Source organism: Octopus sinensis, linkage group LG1 (assembly GCF_006345805.1).
Source record: "Octopus sinensis linkage group LG1, ASM634580v1, whole genome shotgun sequence".
Lineage (NCBI taxonomy): Eukaryota > Metazoa > Mollusca > Cephalopoda > Octopoda > Octopodidae > Octopus > Octopus sinensis.
In genome coordinates this window covers 9248716-9272256 of record NC_042997.1, presented here as the reverse complement: position 1 = coordinate 9272256, position 23541 = coordinate 9248716, and the positions used below count along the sequence as shown (strand labels likewise).

At 35.1% G+C, this 23541-nt stretch overlaps 1 long non-coding RNA gene across 1 annotated transcript; it reads left to right on the top strand.

The window, feature by feature from the left end:
* The first annotated feature begins 5861 nt into the window (after positions 1 to 5861).
* LOC118765777 lies at positions 5862 to 22541 on the top strand. Its single transcript, XR_005001658.1, has 3 exons — positions 5862 to 5871; positions 12426 to 12428; positions 22453 to 22541. It is a non-coding gene; the product is annotated as an uncharacterized LOC118765777 (long non-coding RNA).
* The last annotated feature ends 1000 nt before the right edge of the window (positions 22542 to 23541 follow it).

The following is a 23541-nucleotide window of genomic DNA, read 5'->3' as shown; positions in this document are numbered from 1 at the left end:
CATGCCTTAATTTCAATTTCTGTTAATAACTGCACCGTTTGTTCTCAGGTAAAGCGAGATATGACTGTTCAAAGATCACCTCGAAAGTAACTAGTGGTGACTTCTCTTGAAAATGGACAAAATTTGGCATTGTGGTGTTATCAAGTACCTGCAGAAGAAGGGGCTGGCCCACAATGCTCCAGCTTTATCAACAGTACAAAAGTGGGCAGCTGAATTTAGGAGAAGAAGGGAGAGTCTTGAAGATGGTCTAAGAATTGCAACACTTATGGAAGAAATGTGTGAACTAGTTATATTCCATGACGGTATCCTAGTCAGCCTATGAAATTTTCAGTTGACCTTTGTACATATATAACTATTACTCTTTACTCTTTTACATGCTTCAATCATGTGACTGTGGCCAAGCTGAAGCACCACCTTTTAATTGAGCAAATAAGACCCCATGACTTTTTCTTTGTAAGCCTAGTACTTATTCTATTGGTCTCTTTTGCTGAACTGCTAAGTGACGGGGATGTAAACACATCAGCATCAGTTGTCAAGCGATGTTGGGGGGACAAACACAGACAGACAAACATATAAACACACATACATATATATATATACATATATACGATGGGCTTCTTTCAGTTTCCGTCTATGAAATCCACTCACAAGGCTTTGGTTGACCCGAGGCTATAGTAGAAGACACTTGCCCAAGGTGCCACGTAGTGAGACTGAACCCAGAACCATGTGGTTCGTAAGCAAGCTACTAACCACACAGCCACTCCTGAGTATGTCAATTCAAAAAGATCCTGGTACAAGAAGTTAGTAAGCATTAAGTATGTATACAACTCATGCAGATGGAAAAATATAACCCAGGATATTATACGATAAAGAAAATGTATTAACTATCATATGTTACTTCATCACATATTGAAATTGATAGAAATTTCAATAAGTTGATAGTCTCCATACAATTCACAGTTTAGCAATGAAAATTGCTAATTATGCAAATAAAAATCAAAGAATGTTAGGAATGGAAATGATGAATAAAGACTACATATGTTTCGTAGCTAAACTTAATGAGTTATATTAGCAAGTTATATAACACATCAAGTTTATCTATGAAACATGCAGTATTTTTTTAATCTTTTTCATTCTTTACATTCTTTGATATATATATAAATATGTATGTATACATGTTTATACTTATTTCTGTCAATTATGCACCATTATTTTTTTGAATAAAATTACTCACTCAGATTTAAATGCTTATTTGTTGAACTGATATTTCCAAAACATTACATATACTCACAATTTATATATCTCATTATTCTGTGTTATCATTACTGTCTGACAAATGGCTGTGTGATATTCTGAGTAACAGCTTATGAAGTTCTTTTCAGCTTTAATGAAACAATATTTTGGTCTATCTTTGGTATCTGAGTGCTATTTTTTCACTTTGTTTTTCACCTAAGTGCATACTTGTGTGTATGTGTGTGTGTATAAAAACAATATATATGCACATGTAAAGAGCACCATCCAAATGTGGTCAATGCCATGTCTGCCAAACTGGCTCCCATGCTGGTGGCATGTAAAATGCACCATCTGCATGTGGCATATGTCAGTGTCCCTGACTGGCTCTTGTGCCAGTGGCATGCAAAACGCACCATCCAAATGTGATTAATGTTAGTGCCCCCCCGACTGGCTTGCATGCTAGTGGCATGTAAAAAAACACTATCAGAACATGACCGATGCCAGGGTCACCTAACTGGCTCCTTTGCTGGTGGCATATAAAAAGTACCCACTACACTCTTGCAGTGGTTTTGTGTAAAGAAGGGCATCCAGCTGTAGAAACATTGCTAGATCAGATTGGAGCCTGGTGTAGCTGCTTGCTTTCTAGACCTCAGTCAAACTGTCCAACCCATGCCAACATGGAAAATGGACGCTAAACGATGCTGCTGCTGCTGATGATGATGATGATGATGGTGATGATATTTACATACAGCTAAATATGTCCAGTCATAGTGGGAGCTATGGTTTCACAGCCATAAAGCATGTAGCTCTATGGACGACTCATCAGACATTTATGTCCTCTGCCTTTAGATTCTGACAAGTTGTCCATAGAGTCAAGTGCCTTATGGGTGTGAAACCATTGGTCACTTTATGATAGACATATATTTGACTACACATAAATACATTACTGCTCTATACATTAGAATGTGCTTCTTTTTTGTATACATGAACCACTGATGATACACACACACTCACACACACACACCACACACACACACACACACACACACACACACACACACTCTCTCTCTCTCTCTCTCACTCTCTCTCTCTCTCTCACTCTCTCACTCTCTCTCTTTCTCTCTCTCTCTCTCTCTCTCTCACACACACACACAGCACACACTCAATGGCTAGATACTGACATGGTTGTATGATTAAAAATTTCACTTCTCAATCACATGGTTCTGAAAACTGAAATTATAATGATTTCTGTGATAGGCACAAGGCCTAAAATTTTGGGAGAGGGAACCAGTCGATTAGATTGACCCCAGTACTCAACTGGTACTTAATTTATCAAACCCAAAAAGATGAAAGGCAAAGTGGACCTCAGCGGAATTTGAACTCAGAACGTTCTACTTTGCTTTGTGAATAAACTTGATAGACAGAAACTAAAAAAAAAAAAAAAAAACCCCAAAACCTATCATGTATATGCATATGTAGATTTGGTTGTATGTGTGCCTGTATTTTTATGGGTATGTGTGCTTGTTTAAATTAGAGCTTTACAAAAGTTGATGTCTGCAAGTGTTGTTACTGTTGTTGTTGTTGATGTCACTTCTGCGAACAAATTATCCGCTTGTTTCATGTTTTTGTAAACATGTGAAATAAGAGATCCCTTACATGAAAAATAGTTACAGGTTAGTAACAATGATGGTAAATAGCTGTAAATGGATATTTTTCTAACCCATGCTAGCATGGAAAATAGTAGTGAAACTAATAAACAATACATACTTATATATATTCAGGGTGCAGTGAATAAACGGTCTTCCAAATTGCGCAAAATTGAAAATAACACTGACATCTTGTTTCAAGAGATACATATTCCAAAATTACATAAAAGTATCTTGAAATACTAAAGCATAAATTTATTCAATAAAATTGCCATTGGCTTCAATCATGGCCTCCAGACAACTTTGGAATCTTCTGCAAGTCTTCTGGATGAACTCCTTGTTTAATTTGGGGAATGCTGCCATAATCCTTGCCTTCAATTCATCTTTGCTGTTACATGGAGTTCTATTGGTCTCTCGCTCAACTGTGCCCCACACATAAAATAATCAAGCGGGTTAGCACGCCGGGCAAAATGCTTACCAGTAGTTCATCGGCTGGTATGTTCTCAGTTCAAATTCTGCCAAGGTTGACTTTGCCTTTCATCCTTTTGGGGTCGATAAATTAAGTACCATTTACGCACTGGGGTCGATGTAATCGACTTAATCCCTTTGTTTCTCCTTGTTTGTCCCCTCTATGTTTAGCCCATTGTGGGCAATAAAAGAAATAAGATATTGTCTGACAGTCATAACTGGGTTCTCTTGTTTGTGTGGCATGTTGTATATTCCTGTTGCCAGATATAATTTCTTCCAGCAGTCACCCTCTTGACTACATCCTCCAGGCACTTAATATAGGTCTCCATGTCAAGTCTGAGGCCATGTGGGAAGATGAATGGAGGCATAACGTCACCATCACTAGCGATCACTCTAAACAACATGATGTTGAATGGATGTTTGATTGTTATCACACTCGGTACATGTCCTCAGATTGCACTGAGTGTCACCCAAACACTCTGAAGACAGAATTGGAGCTTCTGGCATGAATGCCAAGTAGTACAACATGTCATTTCCAAATTTTTGGCAGAGTGAATTGCATCATGGTGCTATTTTTCTCACAGATGGTGCCCAACTAACCCTACTATACTGTGTAGTTGACAAAATCAAAAACAAACAATGTGCATGCATGATATAAAAAAAAATGGCACCAATTTACTCATCACACCTGCTATATACATATATCTATATGTTTAAGGATATATAAATACACACACATACACACATATATATGCATACACGTTAGCACGCTGGGCGAAATGCGCAGCCGTATTTCGTCTGCCGCTATGTTCTGTGTTCAAATTCTGCTGAGGTCGACTTTGCCTTTCTTCCTTTCGGGGTCGATTAAATAAGTACCAGTTATGCACTGGGGTCGATGTAATTGACTTAATTCGTTTGTGTGTCCTTGTTTGTCCCCTCTGTGTGTAGCCCCTTGTGGGTAATAAAGAAACACATATATATGCACACACACACACACACACACACACCACACACACACACACACACACACACTCACACACACGCACACACACACACACACACATATATACATTTAATAATTTTTAGAATAGCACAGATATTATTCAAAATGGATATATATATTTTCAATAAAACTGAATAAAATATGAAGCAATGTAAATATGCTGCTTTATGTATCTTCAAGTAAGTATGTATTTCTCAGTACTTTGACACACCATTTATCTTATTCAAATATTAATAAATATGTAATTCAATAGATAAATATCTATTTAAATGTCTAAAGGCCTGAGATGCATTATTATTAAGATAATAATTTCCAGACTATTAACCTCATATTTTCAGTGTTTATTTACAAATTGTATATCAACACTGAATATTGAATCAGTTCAACCTCCAGTCAACAGCATGTTATGAACATTGTAACACCACGGATTTGAAATAATGCCATTCTTGTTTAGCCTTGGGTGGGCTTTCCATGAGTAAACCTCTGATAGTATGCACACTTATTTCAATTTTCTAAAGGCGGCGAGCTGGCAGAACCATTAGCATGCCAGTTGAACAGCTTACCAGTATTTCGTCTGCCACTTTGTTCTGAGTTCAAATTCCACTGAGGTCTACTTTGCCTTTCATCTTTTTGGGGTTGATAAATTAAGTACCAGTTGCGTACTGGTTTCGATCTAATCAACTGGCGCCCTCCTCCAAAATTTCAGGCCTTGAGCCTATCACAGGAATCATTATTATTTCAGTTTTCACATATCTAGTATTAAATTATCTGTGTCTTTTTTAAGATAGTTTAGTGTAGTTTGAGGTGGATTTGACTGCCATTTCTAGCAGACCATGTGACTACATATAGATTACTAACCTGCCTTCAATAACCTTTACTTTTTAACTAAGTCTGCAGATGCATGCTGGAATAAATAACCTGACAATAATTTTAGTTCAGAGTGATTGAAAAGAAGCATAATTCAATATCAATACTAAATAATAATCCTTTATTCTATTGGCACAAGGCCTGAAATCTTGGGGGAGGGAGCCAGTCAATTAGATTGACCCCAGTATGCAACTGGTATTTAATTTATCGACCCCCAAAAGATGTATTTATATGAATAATATATAGTCTAGTTTCTAAATTTTTATATGCTAGGCCACTGGTAATGAAAATTTCTAATATTTCTGATTATCCTTTGATATTATTAATTATTGATAATTTTTTTTCTGGATAATTTTCGAAAAGCCGGCATTATTTATTTACTGCCGACAAGGAGCTGCGCTTTTGTGGTAAATTTGAAAAATTAGAATGTATAAGCACAGGGCATATAATGGATTGCCTCGTGTATATACATTTAATCTAAGGTGTACCTGCTGAAGAAGGCTTCCTTCACCTAGCAAATTATTTTATTTGCTAATAAAGTCTGAAACCATTGGTCCAGAAGTTAGATGGTAAATGTTTTTATTTTTCATTCCCTTCGAAATTTTATCCCTAACAGTAGTTTGGAATTTAACTGTTCCCTCTAGCATGAAATGAGTCCTATGATGGATGCCTCTTATGTGTTTAAATGTACACTGTATTTATATGAATAATATATAGTGTATTGACTAAATTTTTACACGCTAGGCTATTGGTAATGGAAATTTCTAATATTTTTGATTGCCCTTTGATATGAATTCTAAATATATATAAAAAACATTAACTAAGTTTAAAATTTTAGGTCTGCAAGTCCTGAAAATTATAAACATAATCAATATTTGCTGTTGCATCAACTAAAACATTTAATTAATGTAATGAATCTGTCAATCTTCCCATACTTCTCATACCTGTTAGTGCTATTAATTTACACATAACTAATATTTTCTTCATGCTTGCAGGAACAGCAAATATCTTAGAAAAAGCCGTACTTTCTCAAATAATCATGCTGAAGGAAGACAGTCTCCATTTCATAAGCATTCTAAAAGTATTTAATAAAGTATGAGGGGTGATATATGACATGTTGTATGAAAATTTATAGCATGTAGTTGAGAGAAAGGTATGGGAAGCCATAAGGAACAACAGCTACTGAGCACAGCTCCATAATGTAGACATTGTTGAGAGACAGAGAGAAGGAGAGAGAAAGAGGAGAGAGAGAAGGAGAGAGAAAAATATTCATAACCGACATACAGTAATAAGTTAAAACAAAGAGAGAACCCACTGTGGACAGCATTAACCCATTAACATTTAAGCCAGCCACATCTGGCCAAAATATTCTACTTGTTTTATGTTCAAACTGGCCAGATCTGGCTTCTCACACTTACCCTACAATATTATTCTGAAAATAAACACTCATGTCATTGAAATTTTAAAGCTACAACATAATGCATGACTAATTCAAGTTGATTTGATTAAGTAAGCATTACACCTGACAGTGAAGGTGCGCGGCTTAGTGGTTAGGGCATTCGGCTCATGATTGCAAGGTCGTGAGTTCGATTCCCGGTGACACATTGTGTCTTCGAGTAAGACACTTTATTTCATATTGCTCCAGTTCACTCAGCTGGCAAAAATGAGTTGTACCTGTATTTCAAAGGGCCGGCCTTGTCACACTCTGTGTCACGCTGAATCTCCCTGAGAACTACATTAGGGGCACGCATGTCTGTGGATTGCTCAGTCACTTGCATGTTAATTTCACAAGCAGGCTGTTTCATTGATCGTATCAGCTGGGACCCTCACCGTCGTAACCGACAGAGTGCTCCCACACCTGACAGAATGATCTAAATGCTAAAAGGTTAATAACAAGAAATGAATAACAGATAAATAGTACTGATAGCTTAGTTACAGATGAAGGATCAGTAGGTATGACCTTTGTGTAGTACTTCTGAACTGATGAGAAAAGGAAGGAGTAATCTGCAGACCAAAAACTCAATTGGTTAAAATCTCTGCAATTGCCAGGTTCTGATAAAGTCACCCAAGTTCCAGGTGGTAGTTTTAAATTGGACAATAGATAAGATCTTTGATCCAAGAATATATATATCATTAATACATCTGACAGGCTTCTACACAACTTCTATCTTCCCAGTTTTGTTCACACAGCTTTAATCTAACCTGAAATTAGAGCAGAAGACACTTGGCCAAAGGGCCATGCTGAAGGATCAAATCCAAAACTATGTAATTGTGAAGCAAACTCCTCAGCCACATAATGGCTGAGCAACTAATATGCAAGACGATTATGATTACAGTAAGATAATAAACTGAACCACAGATTGAAATTATTCCAAGATTTCCTCAGGTCTGAGGAAAATGGATATTACTACTTTGGACAGCATTTCCATAACAGTTGATGGACATTAATTAACTCAAAGATCTGTGGAAATACCTGGAGATATATGACAAGGCCTCAAATATCATTCAAGGAATATATATTGAAATATTGGAAAAGTGCTAAAATGAAGTAGAACCTGAAGTTTAGCTAAGACTGGAAGTGTCAATACTTTACAAAATTCAATTTAATTTGAAGGTCGTTTGCAGACAGGCCAAATGTTACAATAAACACATAAATGTATCTGTAAAATTCTGAAATTCTAAATTGAATATTTATTATCTTAATTCTCCCCATTAGATAATTATTTTGAAATTAAAATTTGAAAATCTCCAATCTATAGCTCTTTGATTCATCTAGTTCTTTGATTTATCTAGTTTTTATGGTTTATATATATATATATATATATATATATATATATATAAAACATCATTATCATCATTGTTTTATGCTTGCTTTTCATGCCAGAATGGGTTCTATGAGTTGTCATGGTCAAAGTTACCATGTGTTTTGAAGATAGGCTGGAGGACTTGAATTTCATTTTTGGCTTGGTTTGCATGGCTGGATGCCTTTTCTGACACTAACCACTCTACAGAGGATAAAGGGTGCATTTACCCTCTGTAAATCAAGAGGGCAAGATACATCTACATATATGTGTGTGTGTATATCAATAACTTAATTGCTTCCATATTCAGCAATGCCTGCTATTATACAGATGACATTACCCTTTATTTCTCCTTAACTTTTCCTAATCATGCATTTTCCATAGCCTAGCCATATCATGCTAAACCTGCATTAATACCTTGAAAGCATTCTTCAGTGGGTCCATGACAATTTTATTTCTTTTAGCAGCATAAAATGCTCAATCACTACTCACATAAATAAAAAAAATACCTATTTTTTTATTACCCACAAGGGGCTAAACATAGAGGGGACAAACAAGGACAGACATAGGTATTAAGTCGATTACATCGACCCCAGTGCGTAACTGGTACTTACTTTATCGACCCCGAAAGGATGAAAGGTAAAGTTGACCTCGGCGGAATTTGAACTCACAACGTAATGGCAGACGAAATACTGCTAAGCATTTCGCCCGACGTGCTAACGTTTCTGCCAGCTCTCCGCCTTTCACATAAATAAAAAATACCAGTGTACCACTGTCCCACTAAATGTCAGCAGAAATCTGCTAGGAAACTCACTCACTCCAAATGTTGAGCCTCTATTATCAGTGATGATCTCTCTTTGTGAAAGCACATCCTTAACATTGCTAGGATCACATTCCCAAGACTGTCTTCCTTTTCAGAAACAGAAATTATTTCATCCATCACCAGATACTGGTACTCTACAAGGCTCACGTGTGACTCCAAGTCATGTACTATAACTATACCTGGAATAGTAAACATTGAATGAGGAAATGCCTGGTCACTACTGCATATTATTTATGGCCTAGAATTAGAATTTTACTGCCTTGGTTTAAAATATGTGGCCTTTAAAAATCTTCTGCGAGAATCTCATAAATAAATAAGTTGCTGTGAAACTATTGAAGATTTTGCCTTAATATAATTTGCCTATGTATATCCTGGCAGAATGCATCCCTCTTACTTTTGTATCAAAGGAAAAAGTAGAGTTAACAGTACGAGGAAAGAAAAGACAATAGTTTACTAGTGCTGCTCTTACTCTCTGTTATTGTGTTGCAAGTAATCTGTAACAGTCAAGTGGACAGGTCTCCTGAAAGTTAAGCTAATGAAATTCTTGTATAATATTCTTATTCCTTATATAAAAGAGTTCTGTTATACAAATAGGCTGACTGGGTTGTTGAGTAAGTAGTAGATTGGCTGAAGACACAGCAGAATACCATGAGAATATGAACTTTTGAACCCAGGACCAGTAAGTAAGCATCATATTAACTTGGTGATCTGTGACTCTACTATTCCCATATGCTATTTAAATAAATTTTCCTTTGATTATAAGAAAACCAGTGCTGTCAAATTCCTTTACAGGCCAATGTTAATCCTTAGGAAGAGCAATTAACGTTGCTAAAGAAACATTGTTAGAAGCAATCAATCATGCTTAACCATATAGCTGTAAGAATGGCAAATTAAGCACAATTCCTCAGACGGAGAGAAGTTAGTAGCTGTTAAATTGATTTCATTCTTTCAAAGATAATATAGTTTGCAAAATTGTATTATATAAGCTCAGAGCCAGGTTTTATAGAAAACAAAGCTGTAATGAAGTGAATGGAATTTTGTATATTACTGGTACTTATTTCTGTACAGCACAGGAGTGTAGTTAAATGCATTATTCCAAGAAGAATTCAAATGTTAAATTGGAAAAGTTGAAACTAAACTCTCACTACTAGCATTGCCAACAACATAAACTACACATTTGCTCCATCAATAGTGGCCAACAACAGCAATAACAACAGTAACCACAATGTGACTGACACGTCCACTACTGTCATTATTGTAATAAAAACAAATGTTACAACAGCTCTCATAAACTATAATACTGTATCCACCATCAACTCTATCACCAACAAAAGAAACATCTTCGCTGCCACTTTCTCCACCAACATATACAAGACAATATTTGTTTGCCATCAATGTAGAAGTCAGGTAGAAACATAGACACCCTCTTCAGGGACCTGACTTGCTCAAACCATCAAAAGTTGTTTGTTCCTTCTCAAGCCATGCCTGGCTCATAAGGGCCAGTTTCCCGGTTTCCTTGGCGTATAGGTTCACCACCTGGACAGGATGCCGGTCCATCACAGGTGAGCTGCAAGATGCAGGAGGAAAGAGCGAGAGAAAGTTGTGGTGAAAGAGTCAGCAGAAGTTCGCCATTACCTTCTGCTGGAGCTTATGTGTTCCGCTCATAAACACACACATCGCCCAGTCTGAGATTCGAACCGGCAATCCCTCAATTATGGGTCCACTGCTCTAACCACTAGGCCATGTGCCTCCACTAAACCATCAAAAGAGAAATCATAAGTAGGATCCACAATTACAGATGCATGAAGTGAAAGACCAGATTAGTCAACAAACTTACTTAGTTCAGACAATGAAATATGTGAAGAATGGGGCTCTATATAGCATGTGAAAGAAGAAAGACAATCTGGAACAGTTGTGACCCTATGTTTTAATTAAAATGTAACTAAAATTAGCTACAAAAACATTCTCTGCTAGACAGTTATTATTACTGTTATCCTATATGGGTGGTAAGTAACCAAAATGACAGCAATATACCACCTGAAATTAATATAAAAGTACACCATCATGATCCTATGGAAGCATGAAAATATCATTTATCTAAGATCAATACCCCAAAAGCTAGTCAAAACTCAAAGGGTGGGGCAGGCGTTGATCACTATTAGAAACACACACAAGATTCCTGACTTAGTTTACTTCAAGAGTGGTGAGTCTATAAAATTCGTGTAGAGAGTTATGTGCCATACTAGCAGTAGCACCAAACAACAGAGCGCTTTCTGTCTTGAAAAGAAAGAAATGAAACTTCCACCTCTCTACCAACACCACAGCCACAATAACATCAACAGAAAGAGTAGTACTAATACCATTAGCAAATTTCTGAGGCAGTGAAGAAGATAACTATCACTACCTTCAATGCATGAAACCTCAAATGAGTTTTTCCTTCCTACAAGAACAACATCAATATCACCACCAATGCAAATATGGACATGCGCAAACCAGTCATCCCTATTTTTTCCCTCTGGATTATCAGCAAATAATAACGGGGAAGAGGGGAACAGTATATGGGTGTTTGTATCCCTCTCTCTCTCCATCAATCTATCTTTCTATGCACACACACACACACACACACACACACACACACACATGCACACCTGTATACAGATGAGTGGTGTGTATATGTGTGCCTCAAAGTGTGTGTTTGCAATTTTTTTCTAATCTAACCTGGCATTTTTGATTTTTGGTCATTGTTCTTTCACTTTTATTTGACAATCATGAATTCAAAAATATACAATCTCCTCATCCACACAACAAAACATTTCTTATTGCACCATAATACTGACAGATTTGACAAGCTTTATTTGACATAATAATCTATACGTGATGCATATCTATAGTTCTAATTTCTCATTTTACATTTTTAAAATGTTATAATCTCCAAGTTAATCCACATATATTGAAAGCCTATGGAAGAAAAAATAAACGGAAAATTTAACAAGAGAAATGCTTTTCAGCCATCTATCTCCTCACAGATATCTACCTCTCTTGTTTATCTCTTATACACACACAAGTATACATGTATGTATACACATATATACAAACACATACATACAAAACATATATGGATATAACACACACACACATACATACGTACATATGTATGTATGTGTATGTATATATATATATATATATATATATATATATATATGTACACATATATATATATGTATATATATATATATATATACACATGTATATATATGTATATATATATATATCTATATATATACACACACACACATATATATATATATGTATATATATATGTATATATATATATGTATATATATATGTATATATATATATATATGCATATACATATACATACGTACATATGTATATATGTATATATATATATGTGTGTGTGTGTGTGTGTATGTATGTATGTATGCATACATTCATATATACAAACACACAGACACATACACATGTACATACAGAAAACTCTACTTGCATAACAGGTGTGGTGGGGACCAGAGGTAAGTTGACAGAGAAGGCAGACTTCTTCCATGACATGTGTACAGGCATAGATAGTTACCAGTATGAATGCATGTGAAACAAATTCTGTCAAATGCTCAGAAGGTACACTTGTCGTAGTTGATAACTTTTATAATATTGATGACCTAATTGATAGCAGAGATGAAGGCTACTAGAATACTATTAGTCAAAATAAGAACATTTGTATACAAAGTGCATTGCTACATGGTAATGGGATTGGTGAATGAATGCTCTGTTGGATGTGTAATACTACTGTGCATGAACAGCAAACCACAAATGAATTGAAAGGAAAGCAGAGTAGGCACGTACTTTTATGGAGATGCTAATTGTATAAAGAAGTGCTGAGCACTTGAAATAGGTGAAACTGTAATTGCTCAACTTGTTGATATGATTTTCTGACCAGAATAAATCACACATTCCTATACCATGATTCCTCATGTTTCATAGTTTTTTGACATTTAACAATAACTATTTCTGTTATTTGTTTCTGGGAAGGAATTTCAAGCATGTTTCGTGGTCTGCTACCACAACAGCTCCTTTATAGGATCCAGTTAGCTCAAGACATCATCAGGAGAAACTACGTCCGGTTTCGGCCCTTAGTCCTCTACCGTTTTGACATGGTGGGGTCTCCCCTTTCGGAGGTGTCTTCAGCTCTGGTGTTGGGTGCATGTCTTCTTTCTTCTTCTTTCTTCTGTTCCCTGGCCTCTTCGATGTAGCGTCAACGAGTGTCAGTGGGCGACTGACTGTCTTGTCAAATTTTTTCCTTTAAATACCTGCTGCTAGGCTCCAGCAGGTAGCCCCAGCAAGTTGTCATGTGACACTGTCTCAACTTTAACTGACCAATAAAGGCACGTAGTCTTAGCCCACGTAATCTCTAAACAAGACCATCACCTGTCAATCAGCAAAGCTAATTCAGTGTCAGCTTATCTACATTCTCCTATACTACATTCTCCTACTCATCTACTTCAATAGTTTCTTGGGATACTTCTCTCCATCGATCCACATGATTCCAAATGACATGGATGCCAGCCATCATCATTCTAAGTTTCTGTATCATAATTAACCAATGACAAGTATTTTCCTTTTACCTTTGGCTGTGTGGTCATAATTTCTTCTTTCTATTATTTTCATTCATTCATTTTACACTCCACCATTTTATTTCCGTCTGGCTTCATTATTATCTTTTAATACTATCAATTGCATCATTATTTTTAAATCCTTCCAACAACTTTATTGGTGACTTCAAGCTTTTCATTTGACAGAACTTCATACTTTTTTTCCTTTATTGCATCTGTGTCTTCCTCACTTCCTCAGGTTTTCTAACTACAGTTTCTGCATCATCTTGCCTTTTTGTTCATGCGCATTTTAATCAATTTACATGGATGCATCCTGTTGAATGCCCCCTCTATGTCTAAATACAAAGTGCCTTTCTCTAACCAACAGATCCATGGTATCTTTTGATGTTTTGTCATCTGTAATAGATTTAGTCACCAGCAACAAAATCATTCATTAGTCTAATTCCTTGAAGTTCCCTCCACAATTTTCACTTGCTCTTACTTCCACGGAAATTTCTTGCTGTATGAAGAGAATTTAAATATATAATCATGTCACTACTTGTGGTTTCCAGGAAATAAGTAAGCAGTCAGAATTAGATGATTGTATGTTAACATTGGAATCAAATACAACTTCATTTGGACTAGTCTTGAGTGATTCTGGAATGGAATTGTTTGCACTAAGAGCCCACACCAAGGTTACTCCCAACTCATACTTCTCCTTTCCTAATGTTTTCTACATTGCTTCAGTCATTATCCTGTTGGGACACTCCACAGTGCCATTGCTAAATGGATTGTCTGCAGCAGTGGCACATATTTCAATATTCAATATTTAATTCAACTCTTGGTCGTAGTAACCCCAACTGTTGCATAGAAATAAACCAGGAGTTCCAAAATAAGAGATCATCATCATCATCATCATCATTATCATCATCATCGTCGTCATCATCATCAACATCATCATCATCAACATCATCATCAACATCATCACCATCATCATCATCATCATCATCATCATCATCATCATCATCATCATCATCATCATCATCATGAACATGATGATTATGATCATCTCAAGATCATGATCTTCATCATTGTTGTCATGATCATCTTCATGTTAACTTTGGCGATAGAAAACGCTACAGAGTTTTCTATAGCCATGTGCCCTTCCTAACACACACCCTATCTGTTTCCAAGTAAAGTAATAATCTCCCAGTCTATCATACAACTAATAACTTATGTGTTGAAGTTTGGGTTGACTAGATTAGTCAATTTTTTTGGAAGATATAACAGCACGTTTGAAACCAACTTGCATACTAATGGTCAGAGGTACATATTATCACACAAATACTTGCACATACATAACTTATGCACATAAAGAGTCAGGGAACTCGCATCTGTGGATTATGTGATATGCATACAAAACCTGATTTAAATGAAAGGAAAACTACATCTCAATGAATGACACCTAGTTTGAAAGATGTCATTTGCTTTTGTCTCAGTTATGATTTTTCTTTCATATTTATACTCTTCTCAAGAGCATCGTTTTTGAGAAATATGCATATTCTTGCCAAAATTCATCAACAAAGAATATGGTCAATTGAATGCCACCAGCAAAACCAAAAACCCCAATCATTTCCAGTTTTGTTGTCTGCAACACAAATATTTTATTTGAATGGAATTGGAAGGAAACAAATATTGATACTTAAAGACATTTAACCCCCCACCCACAAAAAAAAAAAAAAAATAAAAGCTAAAAGAAAGGAAAGCAACACCAATGAAACAAAAGAAATAATACAAAAATAAATTCCATTCAAGTAAGAACAAACAAAAAAAGAGAGTTTTATAACCGGAGGCTGTGATGAATATTATTAACTTGTGAAAACAATATCAAACATGGTGTTTTGAAAGATGAAGAAAGGCTATTAGAATATTAATGAAATGAAATAATTGTACAATTTTTCCCTTACAAACCTCTTTCTGAACAAATCTCTGAACAAAAAAAAAAAAAAAGAAAAAAAGAAATAAAGAAATAAAAATAATTTTTTATTTCTTCCAACCCAATTAAAGTATTTTATAAAATAAAAACTGAAACAAACACACACTTTCAATATTGAAATAAAAAAAAATGCTTTTATTACCATTTCAGTTGAAGAAAAATATAAAATCTAAGTAGTGAAAATATACTGGAATTAAGGAATATTTTTTCTTTTGTGGTAATTTTCTTGTTGTCAGGAAGATTTTAGTTAAATATTGCATAAGAATGAAATTATTCTCATGGTTATCCAAAATGCTAGAAACAGCTGCAAAATCTCCTTCAAATCACACTGTGCATCTTGGAAAAGAGAACAACATTAAGTAATGCATTCCTAGATGATAGTGTAGCATGGTCGTCACCCACAAACAAGAATTATCTGAGAGTTCATATGCTTTTGCTAATTGTTTTCCATGGCCATAGAGTTATGAGCAGATATTTACATCTTCATGATCTACTCTTTTACTTGTTTCAGTCATTTGACTGTGGCCATGCTGGAGCACCACCTTTAGTCGATCAAATCGACCCCAGGACTTATTCTTTGTAAGCCTAGTACTTACTCTATCAGTCTCTTTTGCCGAACCGCTAAGTTACGGGTATGTAAACACACCAGCATTGGTTGTCAAGCGATGTTGGGGGGACAAGCACAGACACACAAACACACACACATATATATATATATACATATATACGACGGGCTTCTTTCAGTTTCTGTCTACCAAATCCACTCACAAGGCTTTGGTCGGCCCGAGGCTATAGTAGAAGACACTTGCCCAAGGTACCACGTAGTGGGACTGAACATGGAACCATGAAATTTGTAAGCAAGCTAATTACCACACAGCCACTCCTATGCCTATTTGTCTACAATTGATGCTGGAGATTGTTAGAGATGTGACAGTTTGAGGGAGAGAAAGGGTTGCACCAGCAATCACTTGGTACTCATTTTTCAGCTAAGGAGACTCAAGTAATACAAAATGATAAACCTTGCTTAAGGACACAACATGCAGCTGAGTCTGAGTATCAAATCTATGACTTTATGACCACATGTCTAATGCCCAAACCACAAAGCTGCACACTTAGTGGTCAGATATACATTAACCCTTTTGTTACCATATTTCTTTTAAGATGCTCTGTGTTTCTGTCCGTTATTTAAAATATAACAAAGAATTTAGTAAAATAACTTAGTTATCATTAAGTTAGTGTTAGGAACATAAATTGTGACTAAGGTTTGGTGGAAGATTTTAATTCAAAACTTATGAAAACAAGACATTTGTACTACAGAGCCAGAGCCGGTTTCAGCCGGGTTGGTAATGAAAGGGTTAAAAGAAAGGCAAGGAGATTTTTGATCACATGACTGCTTATTTAGGAATGACTTAAGGCTAAATAACATATTTATGGTTAGGTTGTTTTTGCTTAGGATCACATTGGCCATGTCCAACCAGATTTTTGAAGTGAAGGTATTTCAACCAAGAACATCTCATCTCAGTTACACTATTCAATGTAAAGTTCTTTTGATTATAAGGTAAGAGAAATTTAGGAGAGATGCAACTGCTATTTCTAGCAGATCGAGAGAATGAGTAGAAAAGCTTTTACAGGCTCATAGATTTGCCTGTGTACAATTAGATGAAATTAGACTATGACATTTATTACCAAGGAAAGAGGGTAGCAACAGTGTGACAGGATGCTGATCTGAATCTCTACAACATCCAACCTTGAAATGTGTTGTTGCTAAATATTTACATTACTGAAAAATTACCATTCATTTTAATTGAATTACAGGAATAATAGAAGTAGCTATGAGAAAGGACAAAGATTAAGGGGAATATGATACTAAACTGGAGAAATATGGTTTCAAAGACAGTAAATTGGGTGAGCCATGGAAGCATCTGACAGAATGATTTATGGTATTTGTTCTGGCTCACTGCGTTCTGAGTTCAAATCTCATCAAAGTCAAATTTGCTTTTATCATTCCAGGAGTTGGTTGATTGGTGGAATTGTTAGAATGGTAGATGAAGGACTTTACAGCATTTGTCTCTTGCTCCTTGCATTCTAAGCTCATTGCCATATGAAAGGATAAACACTGAGATGAATAGGATATGGAGACTGGTATCGGTATGGCATTTGTTACCATCCTTGTTACAAAGTCTACTTTTCCATACTTACATGTGTCAGATGAGACTATGACGGGGTAAAGTATTTTTATAGATAGATGCATGGTCCTGTGTAAGGATGACATGCAAATTCGTGAAATGTTCCATATTTTTGCCTGCTGGTGCCATGTAAAAAGCACCCAACACACTCTGTAAAGCAATTGGTACTAGGAAGGAAATTCTGCTGTAGAAACTAAACCAAATCAGACTGGAACCAGTTGCAGCTCTCCTGCTTGCCAGCACTGGGCAAACTGTCCAGCCCATACCAGCATGGAAATTGGATGTTAAATGATGATGATGACGGTGAGGATGAGGATGACGACGACGACGATGATGATGATGATGACAATGACGACGATGATGATGAGGATGAGGATGAGGATGAGGATGGTGCTTATTTCTGAGCATGGTAATTAATCTCCTTGTTTATCAAACAACAAACTGTCCAGATATAGTTACATGGAGAACTGGAAACAAACAACAGCATTTTGAATACGTGCTTTGTTTACAAAGTTCATGCAGCATATCAACATGCATCAAGACACTGGTGAAGGCATGGTGGTGGCTTCGTGGTTAGGGTGTTTTTTGCTCACAATCATAAGGTTGTGAGTTCAATTCCTGGTGGTGTGTTGTGTCCTTGAGCAAGACACTTTATTTCGCATTACTCCAAGCTATTCAGCTGGCAAAAATAAGTTGTACTTGTAATTCAAAGGACCAACTGAATCTCCCTGTGTGTGTGTCTGTGGAGTGCTCAGCCACTAGCACGTTAATTTCACAAGCAGGTTGTTCTATTGGAACCCTCATCCTCATAACCAACAGAGTGCCACTTTTTTTTTGTATCAAGAAACCTGGATGTGCTTTTGTGGCAGAATACAAGCAAACAATCTAGCTTATATAAATTTTAATGGTTTTGTTTACAAATAGCAAATACTTATGTAGACAAAAGGAAATACAAACTCACACTTGCATACACATACTCATTTAAATAGATAGATATTGTGGTCATGCGATCGAAATTTAAGCCTGATCACACCATTTATCTGTCTGGCTTCACAGTATAAGCCTGGGCCTCCCCACTAGCAATGTGCACCAAGAAGAACAAAGATCAGAGATCTGATTTCTCTGGTCAAAATGTAGGACACCATCTTGAAGAATTTTAGTCAAGCAAATTGAGCCTGGTTGTTGTCATTTTTCAAGCTTAGTACTTATTCCATCTGTCTCTCTTGCTGAACCACTAAGTTACAATAATATAAACAAACCTACACTGGTTGTCAAGCAGTGGTGGGGGACAAACGCAGACACAAAGACACACATATGTGCACACACACACACACACACACACACACACACACACAGGAGAAGCTTCTGTCAGTTTTAGTCTAACAGATCCACTTACAAGACATCTGTACCATACAGTGGGAGCGAACCCAGAACAATGTGGTTTGGAAGCAAGCTCCTTACCACATAACCATAGGTTTCTTTCGAATTCTGAGTTGACAAATCATTTATTTCTTTATTGTTATTTCAAGTTATGTTTAAAGGTATTATTTTAATGCTTCTAGAAAAATTATCTTTGCAAATTTCTACTAGTTCTTTTTAAGGGAAATTAGTCATTCTATGATTCTTACATATGTGGAGATGCATGGCTTAGTGGTTAGGGTGTCAGCATCAGGATCGTAAGATTGTGGTTTCGATTCCTGGACCGGGTGACGCATTGTTTTCTTGAGCAAAACACTTCATTTCACATTGCTCCAGTCCACTCAGCTGGTAAAAATGAGTAACGCTGCGATGGACTGGCGTCCCGTCCAGCTAGGTAATACATACACCATAGAAACCAGGAAACCGGGCCCATGAGCCTGGCTAGGTTTTAAAAAGGGCACATTTATTATTTTTCTTTTATAATTCTTACATTAGACTACAAGGAATTGTGTCATTATTCTTTCTATGGAATTTTAAGGATTGTTTTAAATAAAGGAAGATAACAAGTAAATCTAGTTACTATGCAAATGCAGCTGGCATTTGAAAACCCAACCAAGTTAATCATCGAAAGAACAAGAATATGTTAGAAGTGAAAGATACTATAAAATGAAAAGAGAGATGAGATGTAACAAATGTTTCAGCGTTACAAGTTTTACCAGCTTGCTGCATTATGTGACTCAACCTAATGGACACTAGATCAGAAGTCATACTTACTAGACTTATTATAAAGAAAAAATCCCCCACAATCACACATAAAAACAAACCAAAAAATCTATCCCCTTGACTGTTTTGTATCTTAACAGTCTTTTTATATTTCTTTTGAATTCAAATAAATAACAAAGCATGCGCTCTATGTAGCCATCTATCCTCTTTCTTAATTGCTCTACTGCTCTCTTTATATTTTAAGTATACAGTCTTGCTTGCTGAGCAAATTTTCCTAGAGATTATCTTTCGATGTTTTGCCAGCCAACTAACGAAGCAAACAAATCAGCCATCATAGATAACAGTTATTTTGTTTATTGCTGCTATATTCTTTCTTTTTGTGCATAGTTGATTTCAGAAACATATCATTCCCATGAGTTTTTATGTCTAAATAGACTTTAGAAACACTTTAGATTTGAAAACTTTTATTCTCTTACTGACTTCTTCCCCTTGCTTGTGGACACAATTGCTATCAATATATATATATATATAAGATGAATGGAGAATAAAAGTTTAACTTAACATATATCATTTCATGTTAGAAGTAACATGTTTTTGAGCTTACACCCACACACACGTGCACACACACACACACACACACAACACACACACATGTACATACTTACAAGCATACATACAGACATAAAATATACATACACACACATGTGTGTGTGTGTGTGTCTGTTTTTGTACATGTATGGATGTATAGTTATTTGTATATTTATATGTAAAACGGTTAGTACATCAACATTAAAAGATGTTGCATTTGAATTTCATCACAGAAAGTTTAACCTATTTTCCATTGTTGAGTTAACATTTTCAAATATATACATTTTCTTATTATTTCCACAGAAGAATAATGGAGGGCAGACATGGAGAAGTGCTGAATAAAATGGTTTGTAGCATTTAGTGAGGTCCATTTACATTGTGTGTTCAAATTTTAACTGGGTTGACTTTGTCTTTCATTTACTACAGACCAATATATAAGAGCTAACAGTCAGGTAGGTGCTACAGACAATTCGATTGGCTGTTTCCTTCCCCAAAACTGTGGCTCTTGTGCCTTTGCAGGATATGAATTTTGAGCTTTCACCGAATCATTTCTTTCATGAAATATTTGCTGAGGAATAGAGTGGCAACCACTCTCTGATACCATTCCATAGTCCAACCATAAAAAGCAATATTAATATCATGAATATTTTGAGGTGTCATGTAGGCCAGCATTCAAAAATATTTGTTTTGATTATTGTCAGTAGAATTGTGTGTGTGTGTGTATATATATATATATATATATATATATATATATGTATATATATATATATATATATATATATATATATATATATATATATATATAATATATATATATATATATATATATATACATATAATAAATATTAGGGAATAAATCCAAACTTACAGGGAAAAATCAGATTTAGGATTGAATCCAATTTTATAGTAAAATATTATATTATATTAAATTAGAGACGAAACCACTATTAGGTAAATCATACAATGAAAAACGTAAGCCAATACATAAGATTATTTAATTTATATTATTTAAATATATAACAAAATTATTAAAAAAATATAATTAATATATCACTACGATCGTTTCATGGCTGTTAATTTCTTTAAATTTTCGAGTTACAGTCATTCATCAGGTGGTTTAAATATTTATCTTGGCGAGGTTTAAAGCTCTCCAAGATAAATATTTAAACCACCTGATGAATGACTGTAACTCGAAAATTTAAAGAAATTAACAGCCATGAAACGATCGTAGTGATATATTAATTACATTTTTTAAATAATTTTGTTATATATTTAAATAATATAAATTAAATAATCTTATGTATTGGCTTAAGTTTTTCATTTTATGATTTGCCTAATAGTGGTTTTGTCTCTAATTTGATATAATATATATACATATATATATATATATATATGTATGAATATATATATATATTAAAACATCCTAAATTAAACCAAACAACACATGGCCTTAATCCCATTGGATCCTAATACCTCAAGGTAATTTTTTCGTGAACAATCATTAAACTCAAGATACACAACGAACTCACAATGTATCGAGTACTTATTTTTAATTTTTATACATATTTATTATTATTCTTTTGCAAAAAACAATGCAACTTTTTTTCCCCTTTCTCATTTTTAAAAAACCTTTTCACCTAACTATTCTTAATAAGTCAAACTATGACGAAAACCGGTATGAATAAATATATATTTATATAATTTTTCATTTTCTCATTTCATTAAAATTTTCTTTCAATCGAGCATTCTGCATTTTTACAATTTTTCCTTGCTTATCATTTCTCCACGTGCGGTCAACACAACCCCACCATTTATTGATCTATATATATATATATATTATGCAATTCAAACAATGATAGACCTACTCATTGATGGAAAATAGGCAAAACTTTCTGTGATGAATTTCAAATGCATAAAGTAATTTATGTCTATCATTGTTTAAATTGCATAATAGTGTTTTTTCTCTAATTTATATATTATATATTTATATTGTGAAATTTGATTTAATACTAAATTGAATTTTTCCCTGTAAGTTTGGAGCTATACTCCCTAATATTATTATTATTATTATATATACAAGTACCATGTTAAGTTGGATATAAAGATTATCTTTTGGTATTAATACTGCATCCATCACTAATAATTAAGTTTTAATAAGCTTGCTGACTATTTGTGACATAAATGTCTAAAAAAAATGCTGAAATTCTATATATCATATCAGTGAGATCTGACTGTCATAAGGTGACTGGTGCTTCCCACAGAAGAGATTCAACAGACTGAAATCATGTGATATTGGAATTCTGGCACCCACGACGGATGAATTTTGCTATGGTCTATATGTGAGCTTTTATGTCCCAAGCAAATTAATGAGAGGATCTCTCAAGGATAATATTGCAGTATTCAGTGTTCTAAAAAGACATCCATATATAAAGGATATAAAGATTACTTTTTGGTGTTAATATTGCTTCTGGCACAAGTAATTTATTTATATCATTTGTAGTAGATCTATAATACTGCATATTCTTAGTGATGACGAAATTCAGACTTAAAGCAATGGTAGTTTGTCTTCAACTACAAATTCTGATATTTGTGAAGGTGTCAACAGTGAAGCAAGTAGGGGTGCCTTACTGAATACCTAACTTCCCTGGGCATGGATACATTGAAACTCCAATGTCTAGCAGGTGACTAGGCAGACACCCACAAAATTATTAACTATCTTACAAACAATAACTCTGAGCACCTTTTCAAACTCCACCTGTCTAACACCCGTGGACATGTTTACAAAGTCAGAAAGCAGCACAGCTCCCCTGACTTTTGGAAACATTTTTTCATGCTAAGAACTGCTGAAGCATGGAACAAACTGCCAGCATCAGTTGTTAGTTGTCAGAGCACTGCATCCTTCAAAACGTCCATGCTTCCTGAGATTTGCCAACACTACACCTTATTTTCTCCCCTCCATACATAAGCAAGCATGTATCTGACTCATTCACTGTTCACTTCCCAGACATTTGTACATTACTGCATATTCTTTATACTCAGTTTTGACAAGTTGTGGTGCACCTGAGCTCTGTATACATTAATTTTATTATTATTATTATATATGAAATCTGCACTTGTGTGTACTGTCCTGTCTGACCCTGAGCAAGAAGAATGAGAACCCTTTGCTGCTGCACATGGTGTT